An 18,987-nucleotide genomic window follows, 5' to 3' on the forward strand; every position below is an offset into this window, starting at 1 on the left:
GCACTTCTTTAATTATGGATCAGATTGAAGAGCTTTAGATTGATTTACTGGCCATTTACATTTTTTCAGTTTTTATCAGCATTTGTTAGCTATGACCTAGTCCACAACAAACTACCACAAAATTCAGTGGCTTAGAAAACAACTGTTGATTTCTCCAGAGGCTTCGGGTCCTCCGGTGGTTTGCTGATCCTACCTGAGCCGGGTGGGTGGCGTCCTGTCGCTTGAGCCAGCCGTGCAGGATGGAGTCGGCTCTGCTTTGTGTGGGTCCCTTCCTCAGTCAGGCTGGCCCAGGCTTGCTCTCCTGACAGCGGCAGGGATTGGACAGAGGAAAAAGAGACTCCAGTGCCCTTCTGTCTCTGCCCTGTGTGTGCAGACACTCCCATCCCATCAGCCAAAGCAAGTCCTCCTGCCAAGCAGAGCATGCGCCAGAGGGCACCACCCAGAGCCTGGATACTGGGAGGCCATTGACTGAGACCACTGGTGAAATCAACATCTTGCATTATATTTGACCGTTGTTTTGTTTGTCTTGATTTGTGAGAGCCTTTTTTATACTGAGTGAATTAGCTCTACACAAAATTCACGTGGTAACTAAAATTTTTGGTGTGCATTTATAAGTGAAGAAAAAACAGACTACAGCATTGCAGAGATAATTTCCTATATATCTCCTTTTTTAGAAAACCTCTTTTGAATAGATATGGTCGTACATAGAGGCTAACTAAAATTCTTGGAGTGGAAAGACACTGCCTGGATGCAGTGGGGTATGTCTGTTTGGATTAGTCTCTGATAACTTCAGAGCACCTCTCAGATTCTAGAGCATTCACCTGTGCCAGGCTACAGCATGCATGGACTTTATTTTTCCCCGTTTTGCTGAAAATCCACAATCAACTAAGATTCAGATGAACATAAAAGACCTAGGAACGAAGTCCAGCTTGCAGGTTACCCTGTCCCTTGGTCCACAGCTCTGGTCTCACTCCCCATTCTTCCAGCTGACGCGGGCTTAGCTAGCTCAATTTAATCATTTAACGTTAGACTGAAACAAAAATCGCTTAGTAAGAAAGGTCCGCAAGTAAAGAAAAACACATACTCCAAAAGCAAAGAAGAATGGGCCTCCATGAGTGTGGATCCCATATTTTCTCAAAAACACCTTCCTGACCTTATACGCATGCATGTGGGGAGGGAAGATCAATAAAACATTTACACACATAACTTTTCCTTCTCAGAGCTTCCATCCACTCTATTCACACCTCCTTTGTTGCCTACATTAGTTACAATATAAATTCTCCCATAGCAAATACCCAAAATAACAGAGGCATAAACACAAGTGTATTTCTCTCCCAGGTAAAAGCCTGGGCAAAGCCAACCTAGGGTGGGTTAGGACAGTTGGGGACAGACAGACCCCCGATGTCAGTGTTCCAGGCCCTAAGACTGCTCACCAGCCTGTAAAGGGAGTTGCACCCCCGTTTTAGGAAGGCAGGTGTAGGGACTTCCCTGGTGGTGCAGTGGTTCCCTGGTGGTGCAGTGGTTAAGAATCTGCCTGCCAATGCAGGTGACACGGGTTCGAGCCCTGGTCCGGGAAGATCCCACAGGCCGCGGAGCAACTAAGCCCGTGTGCCACAACTACTGAGCCTGCGCTCTAGAGCCCACGAGCCACAATGACTAAAGCCCGCACGCCTAGAGCCCATGCTCCGTAACAAGAGAAGCCACCGCAATGAGAAGCCTGCGCACTGCAACGAAGAGTGGCCCTTGCTCACCGCAACTAGAGAAAGCCCGCGCGCAGCAATGAAGACCCAACACAGCCAAAAATAAATAAATGTTTTAAAAAACCTCTAAAATTTTTTTAAATTTTTTTTAAAAATTAAAAACGAAGGCAGTTGTATCATTTCCATTCCCATCCCGCTGGCCACAGCTTAGCCATGATAGCTGGCAGAGAATCAAAGTTGGGGGCAAGATGGGGTCTCTGCCACCTGCCATTTTCAGAGCTGCCTTGATGAGGGCTGTTTGTGTGCAATCACCTGTCCCCCCACCCTGCACGCACAGACACACTCACTCCCTAACCCCAGTTTTTAAAGTCCCGAGGAGCAGAGCACAGCCCACTCATTCACAGATGTGTGACGTTGTACAGACACAAGAGGCCACCTGTGTAAACGGTATGGGGGGAGAGGCAGGCTCTGTCCCGCGTGGAGCAGGCACGGGTCCTTGTGCCAGTTACTTCCCCTCTCTGCGCTCGGTTTCCTGGTGGAAGGTGTGGCAGTGGCACCGCCTTCCGTGTTCATTGTGAGGATTCAGTGGGGTCGTGCTTGAGATGACCGGCACATGGTAAGCACATGCATGTCACCTGTGGGCATCTTCCCCGGTAACTGCAGCAGGATAAAGAGTCAGGGCTGATGCCCTATGGAGGCATCATTTGTATTTTGTGTCCCTAATTTTCTTTCTCGTTCCTTCCTTGGGGACATCTCCCCACTTGGCCCTGAGGTGCCTCCATTTTCTTTTTTTTAATCATTCTTTTTTAAATTAATTAATTTACTTATTAATTTATTTGGTTGCGCCAGGTCATAGTTGCGGCAAGCGGGCTCCTCAGTTGCGGCTCGCCAGCTCCTTAGTTGCAGCTCATGGGCTCCTTAGTTGTGGCTTGGCAGCTCCTTAGTTGTGGCTTGCAGGCTCCTTAGTTGCGGCATGCGAACTCTTAGTTGCAGCATGTGTGTGGGATCTAGTTCCCTGACCAGGGAGCCTACCCGGGCCCCCTGCATTGGGAGCATGGAGTCTTAACCACTGTGCCACCAGGGAAGTCCCCCTCCATTTTCTTTACTGAAAAGAAAATTTCATCTCAAAATCTTTATCCATGCTAAGATGTTAATAAATGAATGAAAAACTCAAATTTTACCAGTCCCTGAGTAATCTGCATTTTACCAGGGATCAAATTATTAAACTGAATGAATGAAGCTCTCGAGCTGAAATGCATGCACCATTCAAAATGTAAAGAGGGATTTTAAAAATGTGTTCTGGGCTTCCCTGGTGGCGCAGTGGTTGAGAGTCCACCTGCCGATGTGGGGGCCGCGGGTTCGTGCCCCGGTCTGGGAGGATCCCACATGCCGCGGAGCGGCTGGGCCCGTGGGCCGTGGCCACTGGACCTGCGCGTCCGGAGCCTGTGCTCCGAAACAGGAGAGGCCGCAGCAGTGAGAAGCCCGCATACTACAGTAAAAAAAAAAAAAATGTGTTCCATCTGGGCCTTTCCTCCTATCTTCCTACTTGAGACATTTTCCATCCCTTTCATGACTACGTCTTGTTAACATTGTCTCCTTTCAGCATCTCAGATGGGTCCACTTTTCTCCAGGTCCCCTGCTACCCACCCAAGTTCCAACCAGGATCTTCTTGTTTCAGTTACTATGGCTGCGCAACATTTTACCCCAGAGTCTAACGGTTCAAAGCAACGTTTCCCGTGCTCATGGATGCTGTGGGTCAGGGATTCAGACCAGGCATGGCAGGTGGCTCGTCTGGTGTCCATGTGGCTGGTTGGCGGCCACAAATCTTCGCAGGGGCTTCCACCGGAGGCCTCTCCCTATGGGCTGGTGTGAGCTTCTTCACGGAGTGAGACTGGGGTCCCAGGGGTGAGCATGCGGGGTGGGGGGATGGCACGGCGGGCAGAATCCACACTGCCTTTCCCCACCTGCCTGGGAAAGTCACGCAGCATCACCTCCCCACCTGCCATCCATCAAGGCCGGCTGGGAAAATCTCACCCAGGAGCCAAGGGAGACAGCCTCCACTTCTTGGGGGGAGTCGACAAGTTCCAGAACAGGTGGGACAGCAAGTGAGCCCCTTTCCACATTGCCTTCCCCATGTCTCTCTCACCTGAATTCCTATAATGGCCTCTGAGTGGTCTTGCTTCTTCCACTTTGGTGCTTCGCTTTGTGTAATTCTCACAAGCAGCCCAAAAAGCTTATAACAGATTATATCGTGCCCCCACTACCCACCGCTAACTCACCAACTTCACTTGGGGTGGAGCTCAGTCCCATGCCACCCACCGCATAGAAAACCTCTGGGTCCCATTTCCATGTCGAAGGCCTGCCTTCAGTTCCCCAAACTGACCAGATTTTCTTACCCCTCAGTGTCTTCTGGAAATTTCTCTTGACTTGTCGCGTGGGTTCCTCCTGTTCATCCTGGCCCCTGAGCACCACCCCCCAGAGAAGCCGTGCAGGACCCCAGCCTCAGAGCAGCCCTTCTGCAGTACTTTGTCCCATCCCTTCACGCAGCTGTTCGTAACTGCCCGGATAATGCCGTGCTTTCCTACGAAACGAAAACCCATGAGATCAGCATCCACCTCTGCTTTGCGGTTGGCAGAGTGTGGAATGAATGAATTCCACAGTGAGGAGCTGTGGGAAAGGACCAGCATCTGCCCTCACGAGTCTGTGTCTGAGAGAGGAGCAAGGTTGTTCTGTGACTACGTGACAGGCACAGTGTGCTGGGGGCCGGGAGAGGAAACAGCTTCGCAGAAGACGTGTTATCTGGGCTGGGCCTTGAAGGATGGAAAGAATTTTGATTCGTGGGCTTTCTGAGCGGAGTCCACAACAACGATATGATATCGTGAGCTTGGGGCTGCCAGAGAAGATGCAGTTACATCTGAATTTCAGGTAAACCACGGGTACTGTTTAGTATAAATATGTCCCAGATATTTCACAGGATATAATTACACTAACAAAGTATTCGCGGTTTATCTGAAATTCAGGTTTAAGGGGGTGTCCCGGGTTTTCACTTGCCAGGTCTGGTGACCCTAAGTGAGACTCCAGTTCACAGAGCATCCTTGCCTCTGCTGGGCAGTTTCTGCTGAACAGTGGCCCCTTTGTTTCCCGTCTCACAAACCAGGGACAGAGACAGCGTGAAAAGTCATGTGACTCCTCTGTGGGCATCTCAGCCCCTCGAGATGCCATGTTCAGGTGCCCCCGAGCTCACCCATGCCGAGTCAGAGCAGGTGTGTAGGATGAACGCCAGGAACCAGGCTTGGGCGGCAGAGGACTCTCCCTGCCTGTCACTGGCTGGGAGACTGCACCAAGTGACTCAAGGTTCTCATCTGCACAAAGGCCACAACACCCATCCGGCAAAATCACCAGAGTACAACGCCTGGCACATTGAAGGGGCTGAGTGAAGAGTTGGCACTGTGGCATTGTTATTTTGTAACCTGCCGTTAAAAGCATCTCCATGGCTTACTGTGTGGTGTCAGTTTCCCCGATAGCAACAGGGAACAGTATTGTCAAAATTTTTCAGATCTTAGAGTTTTAAGTCTAAGAACCCATCCAGGGACTTCCCTGGCAGTCCAGTGGTTAAGACTTTGCCTTCCAGTGCAGGGGGTGTGGGTTCGATCCCTGGTCGGGGAGCTAAGATCCCACATGCCTCGCAGCCAAACAACCGAAACATTAAAAAAACAGAAGCAATATTGTAACAAATTCAATAAAGACATTAAAAACGGTCCACATCAAAAAAAAAAGCACCCATCCAATCCAGTGGAGGCTCAGCAAAGTTCAATAACTTGTCTGCCCTACAGCCAAGTGTCTGAAAACCCAGCTGGCGCGGGTGTGATGCTCCCCAAATGTCCAGTCACCAAGGCATTTCTGCATGAAGGCATCAGGCTGCATCGCTACCTCTTTCCAATAGTTGGGAGATTTTCTCTCTTTTAAATATCAGTGAGAGGGAACCTCCCTGGTGGCACAGTTGTTAAGAATCTGCCTGCCAACGCAGGGGACACGGGTTCAATCCCTAGTCCGGGAAGATCCCACATGCCATGGAGCAACAAAGCCCACGTGCCACAACTACTGAAGACTGCGTACTTAGAGCCCATGCTCTGCAAAAAGAAAAGCCACCACAATGAGAAGCCCGTGCACCACAACGAAGAGTAGCCCCCGCTCACTGCAACTAGAGAAAGCCCGCGCGCAGCAACGAAGACCCAATGCAGCCCCCAAAAATTAATAAATATTAGTGAGAATTGTGCCGAGGCAGGAATTTCAGTTTCCCACTCCATCTGCCTGAACATAATCCAGAAATTGTCTTTTCTCGCTGGCCTCAGCACCGAACTTGTGAGCCTGACTTCTTGGTGGGGTGAATTTCCTGCCCCCTACACACATACACACACACACACACACACACACACACACACACGTCTTACTCATTTTTTTTCAGCATGTAGGACACCCCCCCATGATAATAACCAAACACTTTTACTATGCAGGTGTCCGAAATAGTAAGTGGATCGAAAGTGGGTTGCTAATGACAGCAGGCAAACAGCCCGACCACATTTCCCCTGCTTTGCCTTTTGGTTTTCACCTCAGTTTTGTTTTGCTAAGTCAAAGGAGCTCACAGGAGAGGCCAGGCTGCCAGGCCCGACAGCAGGGCCTGAGACCGTGTACCTGGGGCTCTTCTACAGTCAGCACCTGCATTGCTTGGGTTAACTGATCTTCACCATATTTTTCCAAATGTCAGGGAAGAATGAGACCAGGGAGAGAGGAGCAACTGATTGTGACATGAGTTTCTCAGACGTCCCAGCTTTGTGACCCATTGCAACAGCTCGGCTGGTTTACCGTGGGAACCTTGCCCACCTGCCGGTGTCCAAAAATGGAACAGGGGTCCCCAGACCTCAGGGATCAACAATAATCTTCCCTTTTCTCTTAATCCAAAGATGGGGTGGTGCACTCTGTAGGCAAGTAACATCCTTCAAAACGATTAACCCACGAGGAAGTGGGGGGAAGGGGCAGGGACAGGGAAGGACCAAAAAAAAAAAAAACAACCCACAAATCATCTCGAACCAGTTCTTCTTTACAAGTGGTTTTCAAGCGACTAACAAGATCCTATTCTCTAGATATTTTCACGGGGCAAATCACAAGACAGATCATCCCCCTGGCAGATTGGCAAGTAAATACATCCAAGGCTATGTTATAAACAAAATACCCAGTTCTACAGGAAGGCTTGAAAAATACCTCTGAGTAAAATAAGAGGAAGTTATGAGGAGGTTGTGATTTAGAGTGCGTTCAGAGCAAAGATTTGAGAGGGTGCTCCCTGAGAAGCCATCATCACCTGTTCGCTCTGTTTCCCAGGAGGGAAGAAGAGGTTTCCTGAAGGAAGTAGCACCTTTGGGTCGACCCACGTGGGAGATGAGGTGTCAGGAGCCACTGACCCAACTCCCAGGCTCAGAATTGTGAGATTCCTGGACCAACCAAAGACTCACAGCTGACTCTTCTTTAAAAAAAAAAAGAGAGAGAGAGAGAGAGATCTCACGTGATGACTGTTGATAAGACCAATTCCTCTAGTTTATCCCCTCTGAGGTGGTCACCATCCTTCCTGACGGCCAAGTCCAGCTAGACAGCACACACAGCTTCCCCTCAGATAAACAGGAAAGAGAGAGGAGAGGGAGAAGGCAGGTTATGGAAGGAAATTATTATCTACGCAGATGAAAATAGCTGGGTGATTCCACATTTTCACTGTGGGAGGAAGGAGTTGCCATTTGATAGAACAGCTGCTCTTCCCATCAGAGAGCCTGGTGCCTTGTGAAAAGCTAAATACAGTGCTGGTTTAGAATTGGGTCTGTGCCGGTCTCAGTGTGAGCAAGAGTTTTAAGAATTAGATTTTTTTTTAATGCAATTACCAAAGACAGAAAAGGTGTAGCTAAAATGGGTGATTTATTCAACAAGGACCTGCTGTATAGCACAGGGAACTCTAAATATTCTGTAATTACCTATATGGGAAAAGAATCTGAAAAAGAATGGATATATGTATATGTATAACTGAATCACCTAGCTGTACACCTGAAACGAACACAACATTGTAAATCAACTATACTCCAATATAAAATAAAAAACTAAATTTTAAAAAAGACTAAAAAAATAAAATGGGTGATTTAAACTTTTTTATTGCTAACTGTACAAAATGAATACATGATCAAGTGCAGGAAAACATAAAAGGGCAGAAAAGGCTTAAGATTTTAAATGTTTATTAAAATAAAAGTGTAAGCATGCAAATAACACAAACAATATAGAACTATGAACACAGAAAGTGAACGTTCCCTGTTATCCTTTCCAGAACCAACCAGAGGTAACAGCTTAGTGAGCAGTTTTCCAGATTTTTATCTATATGTATGTAATCAAATACATACATTTGCAGAGGAGGGTACTACAAAAACTATGATCATAATTTAATACTTTCTTTGGGGGGTTCACTTTCTTTTTCTCTCATAACTATATCTTGGACATCCTTCCATGCTAGTACTTTATAGGCACACCTTACACTTCTCAACTGCTACATAGGGTTCTATTGAGTGGGTAGAATTGCAGGTGCACATTGTAACCCAAATTTTATCTAATAGCATTATAGTCAAACCAAAAGGCAATTTTTTTTTTTGAGGCACGCGGGCCTCCCACCGCTGTGGCCTCTCCCGCTGCGGAGCACAGGCTCCTGACGCGCAGGCTCAGCGGCCATGGCTCACGGGCCCAACCGCTCCGCGGCACGTGGGATCTTCCCGGACCGGGGCACGAAGCCGTGTCCCCTGCATCGGCAGGCAGACTCTCAACCACTGCGCCACCAGAGAAGCCCCACCAAAAGGCAATTTTAGGGGATTCAATGTAATCATACTCTCATTACACAAATACAGTGTTTCTACTTTTTCATACTTTCTTCCTGCCCTCGTCCATCTGCACACACGTTCTCATCACTCGTTCATTTAACCGCGAGCCTCTCACGGAACCCCTGCTCTGAGGGCTGCTAGGTGCTGCCAGGTCCTAGGGACCGGGCATGGCTTGTTTGGGGAGGGAACTGACAAAACAAGCAAACGTATCAAGCCCTCCAGTTGCTCTGTAATTTAAAGTTAAACGTAAACAGGCCTTTTGTACAAATGTTACATACCTTCCTGAAAAAGCAGAAGACTCTCATTTCTGAGTCCGCCTGCCGATGCAGGGGACACGGGTTCGTGCCCCGGTCCAGGAAGATCCCACATGCCGCGGAGCGGCTGGGCCCGTGAACCATGGCTGCTGAGCCTGCGCGTCCGGAGCCTGCGCGTCCGAAGCCTGTGCTCCACAACGGGAGAGGCCACAACAGTGAGAGGCCCGCGTACGGCAAAAAACCAAAAACAAACAAAAAGACTCTCATTTCTGTCAGATGCTTTTATCAAAGGCAGAATTCCCTTTCCCTGTCCTCGGTCTGTTTAGTCACAGTGCGTGGGGATCCCGGGGATGGGGTGGGAGGGCAGTGCTAGGGTTTGGTGTCTGTTTGTTCGTGACAGCGTTTAGCAAGCTGGTAACTTTACCTCACCGTTCTCACAGTTCCTCTGGGGCCTGACAGGAAGCGGACTGTTTTTTCCTGCAGATCCTCCGGGCCACTGCTACACTACAAGAAGTGTCAAGTGTAGAAGCTGCAGACACATCACCTATTCAAACATAAAGATAGACTCGGGGACTTGGATTATTATGAGAACAGAGATGCTAAACTCCTAGTAGGTAATAAGTATTTTATTCTTTTGTGAGAAAATATGTCATATTAAGAAATTAAGTTGTTTATTTAGCAAACTCAACAATGGATATTTAATACTATTAGTATTTATTAAAATGCTTATGAGGCATTTAAAAATATTGTATATCAGACTTGCTAAAAATTGAAATTCAAAAAATTCAAGTAACTAAGTTTATTATGAGTAAAGAGGAATTGTGGAAAGGGGCACAGTGCCTTCTGGAAATTTTCTTTTAAAAACAGCTTTATATAATTCACACGGCATACAACTTACCCATTTAAAATGTGGTTTTTAGTGTATTTACAGATACTTACAGCTCTCACCGATTTTAGAACATCTTGAGTCGATTTTAGAACACCCTCATTGCTCAAAAAGAAACCCCATGCCTTTTAGCCATCATGCCCCTCCTCCCCACTCCCACCGCCAGCCCCTGCAACTGCTAATTTACATTCTACCTCTATGGATTTGCCATTTCTGGACATTTCATATCAACGGAATCATACGTCAAGTGGTCTTTTGTGACTGCTTCTTTCATTGGCTCAATGTTCCCAAGGTTCGTCCAGGTTGGAGCATGTATCAGCATTTCATTCCTTTTTATGACCAAATAATATTCCATTGTGTAGATAAACCACACGTTGTTTATCCGTTCATCAGCTGATGGACATTTGGGTTGTTTTTACCTTTTGGCCATTACGATTAATGCTGCTATGAACATGATTTCATAAGTTTGTGTGGACATGTGTCTTTGTTTCTCTTGGATGTATACCTAAGAGTGCTGGGTCCTATGACAGCTCTGTGTGTAGGCAGGTCCAGTGTATAAGTTCACTTGTTTGAGGAGCTGTCAGACTGTGTGACAAAGTGGCTGCTCCGTTTCGAATTCCCCCCAGCAGTGTGTGAGGGTTCCGGTTTCGCCACATCCTCAGTAGCACCTGTCATTGTCTGTCTTTTCAACTCTGGCCATCCTGTCAGATGTGAAGTGGTTTTGATTTGCATTTCCCTGTTGACTAATGACATTAAACATTTTCACGTGCTTGTTGGCCATGTGTCCATCTTAGTTGGAGAAATATCTGTTCAAGTCCTTTGCCCGTGTTTTAATTGGCTTGTCTTTTCAGTTGAAGAGTAATTGAGGTGTACAATGTAGTGATTGGATGTTTTTATACATAAAATGATCATCAGTTGGCCTGTCTTTTTATAATGAAATGTAAATAAACCTTCTGGAAACTTTTCTTTCTTCCTCTCTTTCTCCTTTTTCCCACTAAAAGAGCACTGGACAAGATGATTACTTAAATGCAGTCCCTGAGCACAGGATGTCAAGGTCTAGTGGAGGGGATAACACAAAAGGGGTGGGGGTCTGGGGGCTTCCTAGGAGACAGAGCACTTGAAGTGAGTTGAGAAGAGCATCCCAGCTTGCCTGTGGCCTTAGGTGAGTCTTACTCTTGATTCTGTTTCCAGCATATATTTAAATTGAGAGGATGGTGAAGAAAGTGCTTCAGTGTACCTGTGCTCACTCAAAGTCACCTGTTTGTCAATTTAAAGAGCAAATACTGCTATTGAGCCTTTTGTGAAATAAACCTGTTAAGTAGCACGTAGAATAGGCTGTCACATAATTTGGGGATTATAGAAAGACCTCCTCCTCATATAAAATATATGTCCAAATACCTCCCATCTCTCTGCAAATACACTGCTGCTACCACAGAAGTCTCATTTTTACTCTGTTGAGACATTATGTCATTTGGGAGGGATAATTTCTCCAATCACTGGTTTACTAGTAGAGGTCAGTTTATTAACATTAAATTTAGAGCTTGAATCCTATCCTGCCACTAACCAGCTGTCTACCTTGGCCAAATCCCAGTCTCTCTGAGTCTGTTTCCTTATCAGTACAGTGGACTTAGCAATACAGCACCTGCTTTCTGTGCTAATGGCAAGGGGTAAATGAACTGGCTAATGATAAGTACTAGCTAGTTCCTGTCCAAAGCAGAACCACAAAGCAGTGGTTTGAATTTGTGTCAGAGACCTTGAAAGAACGGAACAATGGAACAGACGGGTGGAAGGGGATTCTGGAGAAGAGAAGGAGGAGTCTGATGGCTGTCAGAAAGGGGGCCTTAAATGGGGAGGAAATGCCCAAAATAAGGGGAAATGGAGGGGGCATGCCAATGCCTTACCTTTTCCCAAGCCGACTGCAGCGTGAAACCTTCAGGGAACATGCATGCATTAACTCCAGAGCCACACCTGCCAACAGGTTCTGTCTGATTCCATCGTCTGATTCCAAGAAGCGGTCCCTAGCCTCCCAAGTGCCCACCCTCCACAGCGCACAGCCCAGACCTGAGTGGACTCCATTGCCCGGGGCCCCTCAGACATGAAATGAGGTGCTCTGCGCAATGGAAAGGAACCTTCCTGCCTTGCAGGGTGGCAATTCACCCCCAGAGGAAAATGTACTTTGTAGCTGCTTCATCCACACAAGGGCCGCTTTGTCCTCCCCAGGATGCTGTGCAGCCGCAGCAATGGGGCAGGGGACGCACGGTCCTTGGAGAACAGCCCTTCCCTCTGTCTCTGAACAAGCAAGCTCTAAACAAGCTCCAGCAAGCACAGCCGGGCTCGGGGCTGACCCTGCAGTGAAGGCCCATCTCCCTGGTGAGAAGCACCAGCCTCCTTGTAAATCAGAAGAAAACGGAACCGTGGGTCCCTGCACACAGCTGCGCTTGCCTCCGTTACTCAAAGCATCTCCCCAGAGGACGTCTGTGCCCAGAACGGCTCTCCTGACCCCACCATGCACTTAATCACCCCTCCTTCTCCAACCTGACTTCTCATATGCTTTGTATAACTTACGGACAACTTCATGGGCACTTTTGTTTTTCACTGAGTGAAATTCACATCACATAAAATTAAACATTTTAAAGTCAGTGCTTCAATGCCATTTAGTACGATCAAAATATTGTGTAACCACCACCTCTATCTACCTCCAAAACATGTTCATCACCCCAGAATAAGCCCCGGTAAGCAGGGGCTTACTCCTCGATCCACCCCCCCCCGCCCCCTGAAACCACCAGTCTGTTCCTTGTTTCTGTGGATTTGCTTGTGCTGGATATCTCATACAAATGGACTCATACAACACCTTTGTGTAGCACTGTTTTCACTTAGCACAAAGTTTCACTGCATGTATCAGTGCTTCATTCCTTTTTATGGATGAAGCTTCCGTGGCGTGTATAGACCACAACTTGTTTTACATTCATCCACGGATGGACATCTGGGTTTCCTTTTGGCTCTTGTGAATTGTACTGGTGTGAACACTGGCGTGCAAATATATGTTTGAGTGCCTGCTTACAATTATATTGGGTGTATACCTAGGAGCAGAGTTGCTGGGTCAGAGGGTAATTCTGTTTAACTTTTTGAGGAAACGCCAAGCTGTTTTCCACAGTGGCTGCACCATTTTACATTCCTACCAGCAGTGTATGAGGGCCCCTGTTTCTCCACACATCCTTTGTCTTACTTTTCAACGCAGTAGCCACCCTAATGGGTGTGGACTGGTATCTCATGATTTAGATTTGCATCTCCCTCATGACTAGTGACGCCGAGCATCTTTTCATGGGCTTGTTGGCCACGCGTGTACCTCCTTTGGAGGAATGTCTATTCGAGTTCTTTGCTCATTTTTTTTATTTTTTAACTGAGTCTTCTGCCTTTTCGTTTTTCAGTGGAAAGCATTGTTTACACATCCTGGAGGCATTCGTGTCCCTTTATCGTTGCTCTTAACACATTCCAATTTCTTACCGGTTTGCCTCCTCTGCCAGGTGGAGAGCACCTGGACTGCAGGGCCTGTGTCTTCAGAAAAAGTCCTCTAGTCCCTGGGCCTGGAACAGCGCTAGTTACTGTGTGCTAACGGGTGGTGGAATGAATAACTACCAGTTGTTAGGTGGTCCTATGATAAAACGTGGTTCATCCTTAGCATTCATTCTGTTCTCTTCTTCAGAGTCTTGGCGCTTTGGGCTGTGCTGCTTAGTGCAGGGTGGAAGGGCAACTCGACACAGAGAATAGTGGTTAAAAGCCTTGGTGGGCCTGGTTTTGCCTGAGCAGCATCCCTTCCCTCTCTTTTGGCAACAGAAGCCCTTCTTCCTGTGGGGAGTTGATTCCATGCAGTTCAGGTGGGGCTGCTGCCTACCCAAGGGCAGTCTTAGGCCAGGCCTGGGCAATTGGAGGACCTCACCCCCGCCCCCCAGTTGCCTAATGGGTTTAGTGATGGGCATGTGACCAAAGCTATGTCCCCACAGTCCTCTCCAGGCCACCACAGCAGAAGCTCTTTACTGAGGTGACTGGCCTGGACATGAGCTGGGTGGCCATGAAGTCTGCCACTCGGGAGGGCCTGTCCTATATCTGAAGAGAAGGATGGACCCCTAGTGACATAGCCTCTGGATTAGCCACACTTAAAGCCTACACTTACACTTCTAAATTAGGGGACCCAAATATCCTCTTCTTTGTCGAAGATAGTTTGACTTGGATTTCTATAATTTGCCACAGAAAGCCAAAAAAGCCCAGATTTGGGTGTCAGAGAGACCTTTGTTCAAATCCCAGCTCTGCCATTTGCTGGGGGTGTGACGTTGGGCAAAACCTTTAACCTCTCAAGGCTCCGGTTTCTTCATCTGTAAAATGGGGATGACAGTGAAACCCCGTTGTGAGGCTGTGGAGTGTGCAGAGCCTGTGTAGGGGACCTGAATGTGGGCACCCAGCTTCTCTTGCCGTCTGCCTGACACCTGCCCTTCTGTGTAACTCACATCCCATTTCCCCCTACTTGTTCAGTGTCTGTCCTTCATACCAGACTTGACTCCAGGAGGGCAGGGCCTGCGATGTTCACCACTGTTGTGTCCTCATTACAGTACCAGGCACCTCCAGTCACTCAGTATTGGTTGGACGATTGACTTTTCCACTAATTGACTGAGTTTCTTCAGCAAATCGCTTATTCCCACTGAAGTCAAAGGCTCTAGTGGCCCCATCTACCCATGGCGGGGGGCATGCATCTCACTAAATACCTGGTAGAACCCTAGAGGATCTAAAATCCAGTTGGTCTGTGTGATGGTTAACATTATGTGTCCACCTGACAGGGCTGAGGGTGCCCAGGTCGCTGGTAACATTTCCAGGTGTGGCTGCAAGGGTGTTTCTGGAAAAGATGAGCATTTGTATCAGTGAACTGAGGAAAGAAGATCACCCTCCCCAACACAGATGCCCGAACAGATCTAAAAGTTGGAGGAGGGGATCTGCTCTCTCTGCTGGACGCAGGGTTGGACACTGGTCTTCTCCTGCCCTTGGACTGGGACTTACACATTGGTGCCCTGGTCCTCAGGCCTCTGGACTCCACCTGGAACTTACACCGTCAGCCCTCTCGTTCGCAGGCTGAGTAAAGAAGATCACCCTCATCAATGCGGGGGGCATAATTCAATCCAGAGGAGGGTTAAATTTGCCCTCTGCTTCAGGTGACCTGGGATGTCCATCTCCTCCCGGCCTCACACATCATTGCTCCTGGCTCTCAGACCTTCAAACTCGGACTGAACTACACCCCCGGCTTTCCTGGGCCTCCAGCTTGCAGACAGCAGATTAGGGGACTTCTCAGCCTCCATAAAGCATGAGCTAGTCCCTGTAATAAGTCTCCTCTTGTGTATATCTCTACATATATCCTGTTGCTTCTGTTCTCTGGAGAGCCCTGACTAACACAGTCTGTTTCCTCCCCGCATCTTTTTCCATGGCAACTTGCAAGCTACCTGTCCTGGAATACACGTGTTTCTCCCAAATCCCTTCTGAAAAAAAAGGATTCATCTCCTATTAGGTTTGTATAATTCCTAAGTTATCTCCCTTTCCTGGGAAGCTCTTATGGTCACTCGCTCCCCAAAGTGGCCCCTGCTTTCACAGAGAATCCTTTGCCCTTCTTGGGCCGCATGTCCATCCGTGCTTCACCCACAGGCCAAGCACAGGGGCCAGTGCTCGGGGCAGGTGTGAGGGAGGCCTCAGGTGTGGAGACCTCAGATCGTAGCCCAGCCCACCCTGAAGGCCACAAGACCCCTGATTCTCTCACTTATTTGGTCCTCACCAGGGCATGCCCCCAGAATACAGTCAGGTCCCCCCAGCTTCCAGATTGCTTGGAAAATGCACTCCCAGCAGAAGCCTGAAATGCTTTCCTTGAAAGTTAGTCCCTTTGGTAGAATGCATTGATCCCTATCAGGATGTAAATGCTCAGGAGAGGTTTCACCTGGGCCACTCACTTGCTAAATGAAAGAAGGATGAGATGGACAGCAGGGCAGTGGATAGGGGCAGGGCCTGTTTGGACCCTCTTCCTTTCAGCTGATGTCGTCTGCACAAAAACCAGAGACAAGACACACAAGAAGTCTGCCCTGGCTCCACAGGCCCCAGGTGTACTGTCCCAGCCCCAGGACCTCAGGGTCCCTGTCTCTGAGGCCCTGCTTCCTGACCTCTGCACTTTCCTGGTGAGGTGCAGCCCCTGTGCACCTGCATTCACATCGCTTCCCAGCTGAGGACCGAATGGACCCACAGCACCTCAGGGTCTTGATTCCAAAGCGGCCAGAGGGGGATGTGCCTGGTTTAGGTCAGGGGCCCATCCTGGTACAATCAGTTCTCGGAGGGAACAGAGGCAGTGGGGGGAGGGGGCCATGCAGGATCCTGAGGGTCCCTTTATCTGCAGAGCTCATGCAGTTCTGACCTGGCCTTTGTGGCTTACGGGGGTGGGGGAGGGGTGTGAAAGAGCGATTTTGTTAGGTTTGGGGGTTTTATTTAATTTGCTTTGATTCTCTTAATGTTAATTTTCCTTACTAACCTCAAGGGCTGTTGTACTTATAGGTTAGCACTGTTTTGAATGTCTGGAATGAGTTGAAAAGTACATCTAAGTGGGGATTAGCGACACCCTTGCTAAGCCGTCCATGCCATTCCTCTTCGTTTAAACTACAAGGAACTAGTGTCGGTTCATCCACCACGTTTGTTATGCCCAGTCGAAGGCCTGTGAGGAGTCCAGTTCAGAAAGCATGATGTCCACCTCAGGTGACTTAAACCCTGTGAAGAAACAAACGTTAACAGGAGCATGCAGCGAGGGGGTATCCCGGACCTCCAAGGTCACGGCCCAGCATGCTGCCCCCCGCTTCCCCTGGGCCAGACAGCGGGGGCTCCCCGGCAGAGACTAAGTGATGGGGACAGGGTGCTCATGGTGTCCGGGGGTCATGGTTTGTCCACTCAGTAGCACTCTCCTGCCTCTTATGTTGCCTGGCTGTGGCCCCCCTCTGAACAGGTAAACTGAACACAGACGGCGTTGCTTCTTCCTGAGTCTGGAGCCGCCTGCCCCAGTCAAGGCCAATCAGCGCCTTTTCCCAGCATCTGCCCTGGGGACAATGTATGGTCAGGCCACTCAAGATGGCTGTTCTCTTGCTCTTCGTGCAACTTCTGCTGGACTAGCCCCTGCTTCACCTACACCCCACTCATCTGACTGACCTGCCTACATACTTGCCATGTCCCAGGTGATGATTGTTCTTGTCAAAGGGGTGGTGAGGGGCGTGCCCTCTGCTAGTATCCCTGGTAACCAAGGAGCCAATCTGATGTAATTCCCCCTATAACTGGCAATTCACAGCACCTGCTACCAGCAAAACCTGCTGCCATGTCCTGCCCACTGTGCTGGGGTGTCGCTCTAGGACCCTGCTTCTGACACGTAAGCCTCCCCGTCCATTAAACCATTGATGTCTCGTTCGCTGACTCTGGGATCTCTCTTTGGTCTTAAAGCGGGGCAAGTGCAGGGCTTGCAGGCCTGTGGGGTGCAGCCCAACAGGAGGAGACAGGAGAAGTCTGGCTTCTCTCTGGTGTGAGCGGCCAGTGTGAAGCCAGCGTGGAGCAGGTCTCTGGTCGAACCCCCGATCCAGCCCCTGGTACATGGGTCCCGGGCTGCTGCACTGCTGCTCCACGAATGGTTTGGTTACAGAAGCCAGTAGCTTCCCTGCCCAGGCTGGGATGGAGATGGGGTTTGGCGGGCGCGTGGCCCATTAGGGAGTGTCTTGGTGTCAACATCTGTGGTTGGAGGACAGGATTGGGTGGACAGAGGAGCCTCACTGCTACACAGGCAACAGGACAGCCTGGACCGGCCCCCGGGGGCTCTGGACAGCGAGTCTTCCTTCCAAATCTAGGGCGAGACCATGTGCCCCTCAAGGACGTGCCCCTGGACGTGGACCTGGCTTTCTGCAAGGTGTCTCTCCTGTGCTGATGCAGCCCCTCGAGGAGCTGACAGCCCAGGGGTTGCCACGGCACTCCTGGCATTTGAGGTGGAGAGTTATTCATGAAGGGGGATCTAGGTGATGCCACATAACATCCACATGGCTCCCCTTTTCCTAAGCTGTTTTGAATCGTGTTTGTCACCAAAGAGTCCTGACCTTTTGAAGGGAACATTGTTCCTTCTGGTTGGAAGCAGTCATGAAGTTTCATGCCAGCACTAGTGGAAAAGCATTAGGTGGCCACGAGGAAAGAAACACTTTGAAAGGAAAGGAGAGAAAAAACCAAGTGGTGGAAAAGGGCAGATACTGGCTCCGTGGCCGGAGCCCGCACGAGGGCATTCTTGATGCGTTTGACATAAAAGGAGGCTGGAAAGGCCTGTGTTATAAGTGGTACCTGTAACCTCTTGATCTAAGGGACCAGAAACTGTAACAAATAGTGTTTTGTTTTGTTTTTTTTGAGGTACGTGGGCCTACTCACTGTTGTGGCCTCTCCCGTTGCGGAACACAGGCTCCGGACGCGCAGGCTCAGCAGCCATGGCTCACGGGCCCAGCCGCTCCACGGCATGTGGGATCTTCCAGGACCAGGGCACGAACCCGTGTCCCCTGCATCAGCAGGCGGACTCTCAACCACTGCGCCACCAGGGAAGCCCACAAATAGTGTTTTTTTTTCCCTTAATGTCTTCCCCTTCCCATCTCCCCGCGTCTCCACACTATTAATTCGAGAAGCAGTCCCTGACGCTGTCGGCAGCCTCCCTCCCTGTCCTGCTCATGTGGGTCTCCTGGTCAGAGTCCCTGCACCTGTCCTCCAGGCCCCCTATCCCCTGCATCTTCTCCGTGGCCCCGATGTCTCCTTGCTCATCACTGCAAGTGTCATCCTCCCACTCGGCTCTCCTTGGCAGACTTCTCGATTTTGTCACCTCGGTGAAATAAGCTACCATGCACATATAAACATGGGTTTATGCTTGTATATGTACAGAATGTTTCTGGAAGGACACATAAGAAATAGTGGGGAGTAGAGGTCTGGGGTGGAAGGAACACATGCTACTTTCCACTGTATACTCAAGTTTTATTTGACTATTTTTAAACTATGTGTGTTATCTTGAAATCAAAAATTAATAAAAATATATCCCACTGGCTTTTTAAGGGTGAATTGCAGTGTTAGTGTTCTGACACCGTAGAAACATTAGGTTCTAAGGTCGTGAGAACTTGCCCAAGAATTTCTCCTGCCCACCAGCTGAGCTGCAGGTCAAGGCCAGTTTCACGTAT

The sequence above is a fragment of the Monodon monoceros genome, unplaced genomic scaffold, assembly GCF_005190385.1.
Source record: "Monodon monoceros isolate NGI ecotype Baffin Bay Population unplaced genomic scaffold, NGI_Narwhal_1 Super_Scaffold_21, whole genome shotgun sequence".
Taxonomy (NCBI): domain Eukaryota; kingdom Metazoa; phylum Chordata; class Mammalia; order Artiodactyla; family Monodontidae; genus Monodon; species Monodon monoceros.